The sequence below is a fragment of the Schistocerca piceifrons genome, chromosome 6, assembly GCF_021461385.2.
Source record: "Schistocerca piceifrons isolate TAMUIC-IGC-003096 chromosome 6, iqSchPice1.1, whole genome shotgun sequence".
NCBI classification, from domain to species: Eukaryota; Metazoa; Arthropoda; class Insecta; order Orthoptera; family Acrididae; genus Schistocerca; species Schistocerca piceifrons.
Genome location: NC_060143.1, coordinates 447,602,277 through 447,614,452, shown reverse-complemented (window position 1 = coordinate 447,614,452; position 12,176 = coordinate 447,602,277). Strand labels below are relative to the sequence as shown.

The following is a 12,176-nucleotide window of genomic DNA, read 5'->3' as shown; positions in this document are numbered from 1 at the left end:
TGGGAAGCGAGAACGCTACCGCACGACGACGAGATGCGGGCGTAATGCTATCCCATGACATTTATCACGTCAGTGTAATTCTGTGGTAGACGTTACGGGTAAACCCGTCGACTCAGCTGAAATAATTTGCAGTTCGATGTAGCAGCAAAGGATGATTATCATTGTAAAATATTTGGTTGTATTTGTAAATTGTTGTGCTTTCATTGTTCTAGAAGACAATGATGGTTAGGAAGAAAGTCCTAATTCGGTGGTGACGAATGCTCCGGAGAAGCAGCATCACTAGCGCCAATAATGATATCAGAAGCTGCAGCTGGCCGCTACCTGAGGTCGCGGAGGCTCACCACGATAATTTGAAATTGTTAAAAATGGTAGTCACGCTGTTAGTTTATGCGTCCTTATTGGTTCCTTAGTGGTTTTGATAGTTTTAATTGTTAGTTCAGTCTTTAAGGGGCAACGGCTTGGATCAAGTGGCTGAGAGATCTGACCTTGAATGAAGTTCGTGGCGTAATTCAGTGAGTGTGCTGAATGTTCATCAAAATTCGTGGTGATATAGATATTGGGTGTTTAATTCTCACGGATTGGCACAGGCTCCGGATGTAAAATTGTGTCCGACGCTTACGATTTTTAGTCGGTATTAAATCAAAGGAGAGATGTTACACAATTAGTTGATTATTGATAGGGCGCAGACAAATAATTTAATCCATAGGTTCAAATGGCTCTGAGCACTATGGGACTTAACGTCTATGGTCATCAGTCTCCTAGAACTTAGAACTACTCAAACCTAACTAACCTAAGGACACCACACACATCCATGCCCGAGGCAGGATTCGAACCTGCGACCGTAGCGGTCACGCGGTTCCAGACTGAAGCGCCTAGAACCGCACGGCCACACAAGCCGGCTTAATCCATAGGCCTTTCATCGTGAACTGGCTGCACACAAGGCGAATTAATCGTCGTTTTGTGTTTTTTGATTGGTCGAACTATTTAATCGGTGTGAGTCCGGTTATTGTTCGGGTATTACGGAATAGTGGTCTGGCCCAGAACACTCTCATGGTGAAGAGTAATTCCTGACTGTATTGTGAGAAATTGTTGTATGGCGGCTGTGTTGAGTGCGTATTTACGAGTTATTTGCATTTGATAATATGCGCAGTTATTTGTCTGTGAAACTCTTGAGTTGTCCTACAGCATAACTGGCGCAAAATTGTGTTTTATGATCCTCACCTGATTTCATTGCGTATTGTCGTATCAACAATGAAACATTAAGACGAGCCACGAAAGCGCTATTAACCACTCAACGGAAAAGTCACAGGCGATTTTAAAGTGTTTTAACAGTTTGTGGGAGAATGTACTAGTCAGCATCCAACGCCTGAAGAGGCTGAGATTTTTGCTTATATTGTTAAAAAGTGGCGATGGCAACTTTTTTTGTGGTTCTTTAAAGTGCTGCGCAGTTCTTATTGGACACATGGACACTCATAAACGTTGGAGATCTGAAATTTTCAAAAATCTGTTGTTTCATTTTTGGCCTGAAATTTTCTCTGGAATGTCTACTTTATTGTAGTGTTCGTCTCAAGTTCTCCAGAAACTCTGTTGTCGAGCTACAACCGATTTATGAAAACGTGTCTGTGATAACCATTCGCGCTGGCGAGAAAATAGTCGACATGCAATTTCAACGACGTCCGAACACGCATTATGGAAATTGCGCACGTGCTCGAACTTGAGATTGGACCGGCGTGAAACAACTCATGCACAAAAGCGAACGAAAAGAGTATCGAGGGAGCTGAGCAGCAGATGACAGAAACTGCCAAAGAGGGCCACAGGACTACTGTGGCCTCGAAGAAGATGGATAAGGAACTCCTTCTGGATCGGAAACATGTTGTTGTGTGGTCCAGAGACCACTGACTAAAGGACAACAAATATAACCCAAAGCTTTAAACGTGTATTTCTCGAAATCTTATTTTTCAAATTGGTAGGAGACGTAACTTGAGAACAGAGTGTGCGATATTTATCGATATTCGATACTGGAATTCTAAATCGAATTCTCTATCTGAGTATGCATTCGTTTTGCGATATCTTCAATCGGTGTACCCTTTTGTCTGTTTTTTTTTTTTTTTTTTTTTTTTTTTTTGGATTCGTTTCAACACGTCACTGTTCTGGTGGTACTTAATGTTTTACTAGTATCCAATGTATACTTACAAAAAATATTGAAAATGACATGTACTAAATTGTCACCAGTCCATTAGGACGGCTTGGGGTACACTCGCCGATGTCATTTCACCTGGTGCAAAGGTTACAAGGAGCGCCTGATGTGGACAAAAACTGATTTCTTAAGGACACAAATGTAAGGAATGTAACTATATCATCAGAGTTGGGTTTACTTTTTATTTTACCACGAAAATCACCTATTTTTCATACGTCTGAAGAGGGCTACATCCGTTAAAGAAAGATGGAACGTGTTACTTATAAAAAAACAGTTCTGAAGTTTGTAATTTTTCCCCACAAAAATATTGAAGGAAAAGATCACAATTAACTTGGCTGTCTGTTTTGAATAGGCATACAAGTAGGGGAACGATGTTTTAAAGGTTAAGGACAGATGAGTAAGTAAAATTAATTAGGGTTAGTCTCAACAGCACTTAACAGGCTTGGTGTTAATATCTACAATGGGTGCAACAGAGAAATATTCGGACAGCCTGTGTTGCAGAGGAAGCTTAGAACTCGACTGTTGAGTAACTGGTTTACATAATTGGTTTCTGTAAGAACAATTACGTATAATCACAATAACGAAAAGAGATGAGGGTACAGAATAAAAGCAATCTCACTTACTATAAGTCAATATACAAGAGATACTGAATAACTTAAATGAAATATCAATACACACATAAATAATATATCGCTGACACAGAGAAAAAATCTTTCATTGCTTGTTGATATCGTTAAGTAAAAAAATATAGAGAAATTTTAAGTTAAAATTATCAGTTTTACGACAAATTGGAATAACCAAGAAAATTAGTAACATTAAAAGTCAGTTACTCCTTGGCATTTTCCATAACATTAAGGTGTATTTTTAAATTTCTTAACGCCTAGTCATTCTGGGTTCCAGGCATATTCAGAGTCAGTGATATAAAGGCTAATTCGCGATTCACGAGAAAGAGTGATGAGTGGGTGTCGATATTGAGATAACCCATTTCTGTTATAGCTATTTAGGCGCACAGTGCTAAACTGATGAGTATTTGCAAATGGTAAAACATCAAAACTATTTCGAGGACAAGGTGGCTGGACCAAGCATCTAGGAGATAATAAAGCTACACTGCTGGAAAAAATTTGCACAGTCTTCTAGAGGTTTACACTTCACTCAAGATTTACTATTGCAATAGTGCATATGGAGTACATGACATCATTACATTTACAGATCAATAGCAAAAGTGGTTCTGAGTACCAGGTAATGACCCATGCTGAAACACTCATATACATGCTGGTGTAGCCTCCACAGGTGATAATGCAGGCACTGACTCTCACATTCAGTTGATCGGACAGATGGCGAATGCTATCTTGGGACATGAAACGTCATGCATCCTTGACCTGTTCATGTAGTCCTGTAAGAGTTGGTTGACGATTCCCATGAGTCACTTCTTGTCCCATCATAACCCAAAAGTTCTTGATTGGAGACAAGTTCGGAGATAGTGGTGGCCAGGGAAGCTGCATGAAGTCTTGCACAATATGTTGAGGTTCACAGGCAGTGGTGTCTCAATGTGCATTATCATGTTGGAATAACACATCAGCTTCCCATTGAAAGAATGGCAAGAAAATGGGTCTGACAACATGTTGCAGATATTGAGTGCTAGTTAGTGTTCCCTCTGGAAACACCAAAGGTCAACAAGAGTTGTAGCTTAATGCACCAGAGACCATAAGGCCTGGGATGAGACCAGTGAGTGCTGGACAAATGCGCTATATGAGACAGCGCTCAGCAGGTCTACATTGTACGCACAAATGACCAGCACCTGTGAGCAAGCAGAATCTGCTTTCATTGCTGAAGATCACACTACAGCATTATATCTTCCAAGTGATACACTGACACCACCAGTTGAGCCATGCATGATGACACCATGGCATGAGTGGAAGAGTGGCTATGTGTGTGCATGGCCATAGTTGTACTACTAATAATCAGTGGTATATTTATGAGGTTTCTGACACAAAGAGAATATTTTTTCAAAATTCTCAGATTTAAAAACTAGATTTCAGTTTTGTTGCTTCCCCTATTTAAACATTTGTCTATATCCAAGAACAAAATTTTCGTTCAGTTAATAAAACTTAATTTATTCAATTAAAAATAAAAATTAAAAACTAATTAAAAAGAAAAATTCTTAAATTTATGCAAGTTTAGTAACATGAATCAAATGTCCTTTATTTAGTTTTTTACCTCAATAAATAAAATTGAATCCAACAAATTTCCTTAATTTATCAGTGTCTTCTGAAAAGATTTTAATACAATGATCTGAAAGAGTAATTTGTCATTTAAAAATAATAAAACTTTTTGGTGATCTTTAGTTATCAAAATTTCAGCTTTTGAAATGTTGTAAGGTTTGAAACTTCCTGGCAGATTAAAACTGTGTGCCCGACCGAGACTCGAACTCGGGACCTTTGCCTTTCGCGGGCAAGTGCTCTACCAACTGAGCTACCGAAGCACGACTCACGCCCGGTACTCACAGCTTCACTTCTGCCAGTACCTCGTCTCCTACCTTCCAAACTTTACAGAAGCTCTCCTGCGAACCATGCAGAACTAGCACTCCTGAAAGAAAGGATATTGCGGAGACATGGCTTAGCCACAGCCTGGGGGATGTTTCCAGAATGAGATTTTCACTCTGCAGCGGAGTGTGCGCTGATATGAAACTTCCTGGCAGATTAAAACTGTGTGCCCGACCGAGACTCGAACTCGGGACCTTTGCCTTTCGCGGGCAAGTGCTCTACCAACTGAGCTACCGAAGCACGACTCACGCCCGGTACTCACAGCTTCACTTCTGCCAGTACCTTGTCTCCTACCTTCCAAACTTTACAGAAGCTCTCCTGCGAACCATGCAGAACTAGCACTCCTGAAAGAAAGGATATTGCGGAGACATGGCTTAGCCACAGCCTGGGGGATGTTTCCAGAATGAGATTTTCACTCTGCAGCGGAGTGTGCGCTGATATGAAACTTCCTGGCAGATTAAAACTGTGTGCCCGACCGAGACTCGAACTCGGGACCTTTGCCTTTCGCGGGCAAGTGCTCTACCAACTGAGCTACCGAAGCACGACTCACGCCCGGTACTCACAGCTTCACTTCTGCCAGTACCTCGTCTCCTACCTTCCAAACTTTACAGAAGCTCTCCTGCGAACCATGCAGAACTAGCACTCCTGAAAGAAAGGATATTGCGGAGACATGGCTTAGCCACAGCCTGGGGGATGTTTCCAGAATGAGATTTTCACTCTGCAGCGGAGTGTGCGCTGATATGAAACTTCCTGGCAGATTAAAACTGTGTGCCCGACCGAGACTCGAACTCGGGACCTTTGCCTTTCGCGGGCAAGTGCTCTACCAACTGAGCTACCGAAGCACGACTCACGCCCGGTACTCACAGCTTCACTTCTGCCAGTACCTCGTCTCCTACCTTCCAAACTTTACAGAGGCTCTCCTGCGAACCATGCAGAACTAGCACTCCTGAAAGAAAGGATATTGCGGAGACATGGCTTAGCCACAGCCTGGGGGATGTTTCCAGAATGAGATTTTCACTCTGCAGCGGAGTGTGCGCTGATATGAAACTTCCTGGCAGATTAAAACTGTGTGCCCGACCGAGACTCGAACTCGGGACCTTTGCCTTTCGCGGGCAAGTGCTCTACCAACTGAGCTACCGAAGCACGACTCACGCCCGGTACTCACAGCTTCACTTCTGCCAGTACCTCGTCTCCTACCTTCCAAACTTTACAGAAGCTCTCCTGCGAACCATGCAGAACTAGCACTCCTGAAAGAAAGGATATTGCGGAGACATGGCTTAGCCACAGCCTGGGGGATGTTTCCAGAATGAGATTTTCACTCTGCAGCGGAGTGTGCGCTGATATGAAACTTCCTGGCAGATTAAAACTGTGTGCCCGACCGAGACTCGAACTCGGGACCTTTGCCTTTCGCGGGCAAGTGCTCTACCAACTGAGCTACCGAAGCACGACTCACGCCCGGTACTCACAGCTTCACTTCTGCCAGTACCTCGTCTCCTACCTTCCAAACTTTACAGAAGCTCTCCTGCGAACCATGCAGAACTAGCACTCCTGAAAGAAAGGATATTGCGGAGACATGGCTTAGCCACAGCCTGGGGGATGTTTCCAGAATGAGATTTTCACTCTGCAGCGGAGTGTGCGCTGATATGAAACTTCCTGGCAGATTAAAACTGTGTGCCCGACCGAGACTCGAACTCGGGACCTTTGCCTTTCGCGGGCAAGTGCTCTACCAACTGAGCTACCGAAGCACGACTCACGCCCGGTACTCACAGCTTCACTTCTGCCAGTACCTCGTCTCCTACCTTCCAAACTTTACAGAAGCTCTCCTGCGAACCATGCAGAACTAGCACTCCTGAAAGAAAGGATATTGCGGAGACATGGCTTAGCCACAGCCTGGGGGATGTTTCCAGAATGAGATTTTCACTCTGCAGCGGAGTGTGCGCTGATATGAAACTTCCTGGCAGATTAAAACTGTGTGCCCGACCGAGACTCGAACTCGGGACCTTTGCCTTTCACGGGCAAGTGCTCTACCAACTGAGCTACCGAAGCACGACTCACGCCCGGTACTCACAGCTTCACTTCTGCCAGTACCTCGTCTCCTACCTTCCAAACTATACAGAAGCTCTCCTGCGAACCATGCAGAACTAGCACTCCTGAAAGAAAGGATATTGCGGAGACATGGCTTAGCCACAGCCTGGGGGATGTTTCCAGAATGAGATTTTCACTCTGCAGCGGAGTGTGCGCTGATATGAAACTTCCTGGCAGATTAAAACTGTGTGCCCGACCGAGACTCGAACTCGGGACCTTTGCCTTTCGCGGGCAAGTGCTCTACCAACTGAGCTACCGAAGCACGACTCACGCCCGGTACTCACAGCTTCACTCCGCTGCAGAGTGAAAATCTCATTCTGGAAACATCCCCCAGGCTGTGGCTAAGCCATGTCTCCGCAATATCCTTTCTTTCAGGAGTGCTAGTTCTGCATGGTTCGCAGGAGAGCTTCTGTAAAGTTTGGAAGGTAGGAGACGAGGTACTGGCAGAAGTGAAGCTGTGAGTACCGGGCGTGAGTCGTGCTTCGGTAGCTCAGTTGGTAGAGCACTTGCCCGCGAAAGGCAAAGGTCCCGAGTTCGAGTCTCGGTCGGGCACACAGTTTTAATCTGCCAGGAAGTTTCATATCAGCGCACACTCCGCTGCAGAGTGAAAATCTCATTCCGGAAACATCCCCCAGGCTGTGGCTAAGCCATGTCTCCGCAATATCCTTTCTTTCAGGAGTGCTAGTTCTGCATGGTTCGCAGGAGAGCTTCTGTAAAGTTTGGAAGGTAGGAGACGAGGTACTGGCAGAAGTGAAGCTGTGAGTACCGGGCGTGAGTCGTGCTTCGGTAGCTCAGTTGGTAGAGCACTTGCCCGCGAAAGGCAAAGGTCCCGAGTTCGAGTCTCGGTCGGGCACACAGTTTTAATCTGCCAGGAAGTTTCATATCAGCGCACACTCCGCTGCAGAGTGAAAATCTCATTCTGGAAACATCCCCCAGGCTGTGGCTAAGCCATGTCTCCGCAATATCCTTTCTTTCAGGAGTGCTAGTTCTGCATGGTTCGCAGGAGAGCTTCTGTAAAGTTTGGAAGGTAGGAGACGAGGTACTGGCAGAAGTGAAGCTGTGAGTACCGGGCGTGAGTCGTGCTTCGGTAGCTCAGTTGGTAGAGCACTTGCCCGCGAAAGGCAAAGGTCCCGAGTTCGAGTCTCGGTCGGGCACACAGTTTTAATCTGCCAGGAAGTTTCATATCAGCGCACACTCCGCTGCAGAGTGAAAATCTCATTCTGTTGTAAGGTTTATTTCTTCAAGGCCAATAATATTGTGAGTACTTCTTAATCATCATTACTATAACTGTTATGTTCACTTACAAGATTTGTAACAAAATAATTCATATTTGTTTTGTTTTGTTTTCTTTTATAAAGATAAACTTTAAATTTTCTAATTTTTTAAAACTGAAAATTTTAAAATTATGAAATTTAAAATGTTAAGAGTTTCGAAAATTTTGATTTACAAAAGTAAAACGTTTATCAAACGTTTTAAATTTCCCAAATCGGAATTTTTAGGTTTTTCTTCTCTATCTTACAGAAAATATTTCAGAAGGAAAATTTAAAAATGAAGATAACACTTCCATTAAGTTTTTAATTTTTTATTCATCTTTGTAATGAAAAATTTTCTGTTAAAAATTCTATACTATGAATCACAAGTTAATTTTTTTTACCATACATAATTACATATGCAGTTGTATCATTATGTATATTTTCATTAAAAATGCACCTATTTTATTGTTGTTTCTTGAGAAGTGAAAACATTCATTCTTGTAGTCATATTTACGATATAGAAAGGGTAATTTTAAATGAAATTGAATTTATTGATATTTACATCATTATTCAATTGTGTTATTCTTTTAGAATCTCTAAAGGCTTTGTAAGCTTTTAAAAAGTTAATCAGGGGATCAAGATTCCATAATTCTTGAGGAAAATCTCCATTTCTGCCATTTTTTACATAAATTTTTTGCAATTTAACATGGTCGAATAAAGAAGAATCATTTAACTGATTATTCTTTTCGATTAGTTAGGAAAACAACCAGGGTGGCGACTGGAAGGGCAATAGGCCACACGTCCAGCAAATTCAGTTGTTTGTAGTTCATAGAAATAAAATGGAATTTTCGGATTTTTCAGTCTTTTTTGTCCTAGTTCAAGCAAATATTCTTATTCATATTAACTACAGGAACTTGAATTTCCACACTTTTTCAACAGTATTACCATCTTTTGGAAGTGTACTATTATCATTATTAGTAGTGCCTCATGGAGGGCAACCTGATGAAGAATCTTCTTGATTTTTTTAATTTCATGAAAATTATACGAAATCTCCTTCCCAAATTATTTCATTAAAATCCTTAAGAAATTCACCAAATAATTTTAATGCATGAAGTATTTCATTTTGTTTGTGTTTAATTGTATCATAAAGAAGACATCCTTCCATAGTTAATTCATTTGATAGTGATGAAATTGATGGAATAAAAGCTGATGAAGAAATAAATGGATGCTCTATTCTACATACAATATTGTTTACTTTTTTAATTGTAATAACATAAAACAATTTTAACAAATAATTCTCAATTAGTTTCATATACAAATTACAATCACTTGATGAAAAATTCTTTCCACATGTGTGAATAACATCAAATGTCAAATAAAGCATTGAACAATTAGAATGAATCCATCCATCTCCAATGTTAAAATTAATTACAGTTTCTTTTTTAGCAAGCTTTAAATTATACTTTGTTTCTAAATTCTCAATTCTGTTCAAGGTTTATTAAGGAACAATTTATTAGAGAATCTACTTTTACACAAGCATGATTTAAGCCAATCAATTCACCATATTCATCAGTCATAATAATTATTAAATTTTGAATAGTATCAAAAATCGGAATATCTGCAGTATAACATGGCTCAATAATTATTGCCATACCCAATTCACATTTTGTTTAAAGGAAACATTAGTATTACTTATCTGTGAAAGCCAGTTCATATTTAATGAACATTCCATCAGGTAGATCAAAATTTATGTTTATAATTCCAATAGAAAAATTTAGGGAACATTATTAGGTATAGTTTTTCATTAGCTTCAATAATTTGATTATTAAATCCTAAAATTTGTCCAATACAATCTTCTTTATCCATAAATAAATTAATATTACTTTCAATAACAATTATATTTCATATTTTGTGTTCTTCAATGTGTATATTAGGTTTTTTCTACTAAATTTTTTTTTTAATTTTTCAATCTATATTGACGGAAATGATTTTCTGTCGTTTCTTTATTAGTATATAATTTATTATTTTTCATTGTACTATAAACAGTTAAAAAAGTTGGAAAAAACTGCTAGTGAAACATTTCCATAAGTTAATCTTTTTCCCATAGTAGATGAATTATCATTCAGTTGAAATAAGCTACTCATTTACATTAATAAAAATTTTGTAAACAAATGACAAATTAAAAACCAAAGGGAAGAATTACTGAAAAAATTAAAAAATAAACACTGTACACTTTTACCAAATTCTATTTGATGTTCATTAATAGGACCAAGTGGTATTGGAAAAACAACATTAATGATTGATATTTATATTCCTGCCCCAAGGCGATTAAATTGCAAAAAAAAATTAATCATTTGCACATTTTTTCTAAGGTTTATACTAACCAAAATATCAAGAATTTCTAAACAGATGTGTAAAAAGATAAAATTAGTGAAAAGTTACTATTTTTACTTAAAATAATGATGAAATTATTCCGTTAGATGAATGTTAAAATAATTTGGTTGTTATTTCAGATGATTGTATTTTTTAAAATCGTAATATACTTAGAGAATATTTTACTAGAGGTAGGCATAAAGGAAAAGGTTTTTTTACTTATGCTCAATCTCATTCAAATACACCAAAACAATTAGAGATAACATCAATTTTTTCAATATTTTCAGAAAAGATGACACAAATTTAAATCATGTTTATCATGAATTTGTTGGGGTTATTAAAAATCTGATGATTTTTAATAAATATACTTTTTTTCAAACTTTAAATGTATGAATTTTGAACATAAAATCTTTGAATGTAAATGTTGAATCTAAAAACAACAAAAATAAAAACTTTGAACATAAATACATTAAACATCAAACATTGAATGTAATAATCTTAAACATAGAACATTGCACACAATGAATCTTTTAACTGAAAAACAAATTACTGTAGACATTTTAGGTAAAGAACTTGATTATTTTCTTTTTTAAAACTATGCTAAAATTATATTCGACTTATACATTCTCATAATAATTCAAATAAAATTAAACCAAGTAAAGAAAATATACATAATACTTTGATAAAAACAATTGTTGAAGAATTTTTTCCTAGTTTTTGAGAAAGAGACCTTATTGCTTGTGAAATTTTAATAAAATATTCAGAAAAACCAGTTCAATATATTTAGATGAAGATGTCTGTCAAGTAATTGACAGATTTACAGGTATCTACATCAAAGAATTAGCTGGAAATAAAAATTATTGTAATGAAAAAATTGAAATAACGAAAATGAATACCAATGGGGCACTTGACCACAGTGGAGGTTTGGGGGATGAGAGCAACCGGGAGATCACAGGTGGAGGCAGGTCCTGTTGATGGTGTGATGGTGGCATGGGCCATGGTGTTGAGCGACCACTCTTGTGGGGGCCGTAGAAGCTGATGTAGTGGTGAGGGAGGGGGGAAGTGGAGGAAAGGGGTCAGAAGAGGGTGAAGGGGTTTGCTCAGCTGGAATAGGAGCCAGAGCAGGAGATGAGGCTAGGAAGGTTGTAGGGGTTGTAAGGGTGAGGAGGGGGATGTATTGGGGAGGGGGTGACTGCGCTCACCAAGTAATGGTCGTGATGGTGGCGGATGAGGAAGTGTACACTATGGTAGTTGTGGTGGTGGTGGAGGAGGGGGTAGTTATCTAAAGGCATATAAGGGAAAACAGAACAGAAGAAATGGAACAAAAATGGACGAAGACAAATCACTGGGGCCAAAGACCCACTTTCCTGCCGCCAATGGGAGGGTGGCTGCAGGAGGAAGATCCGCTGCTGGGGGCAGCGATGGGCTGGACCACATCTGCTGCTGCTGCTGTCATCACTGCCAGGCTGGGCTGAATCTCTGCTGCTGCAGCCGCCGCCACTGCCGGTGGGCTGTTGGGCTGCTGGGACCTGCAGGGGCTGTTGGGACCTGCGAGGGGTGCTCAACCTGCTGGTGGTGCTTAAACCTGCTGGCAGTGCTGGAACCTGCTGGCGTGGCTGGAACCAGCTGACAGTGCTGGAACTGCCGGTGCTCCTGTGGTCACTGGGACTGGCGCTGACCTGCTGAAAACCTGAGCGCTTTGACAATTGTGGCAACAATTCTCGA

General features: G+C 40.0%; 1 non-coding gene across 1 annotated transcript; it reads right to left on the bottom strand.

The window, feature by feature from the left end:
* Positions 1-6,712: 6,712 nt before the first annotated feature.
* Trnas-uga lies at positions 6,713-6,787 on the bottom strand. Its single transcript has one exon. It is a non-coding gene; the product is annotated as a tRNA-Ser (tRNA).
* Positions 6,788-12,176: the final 5,389 nt, after the last annotated feature.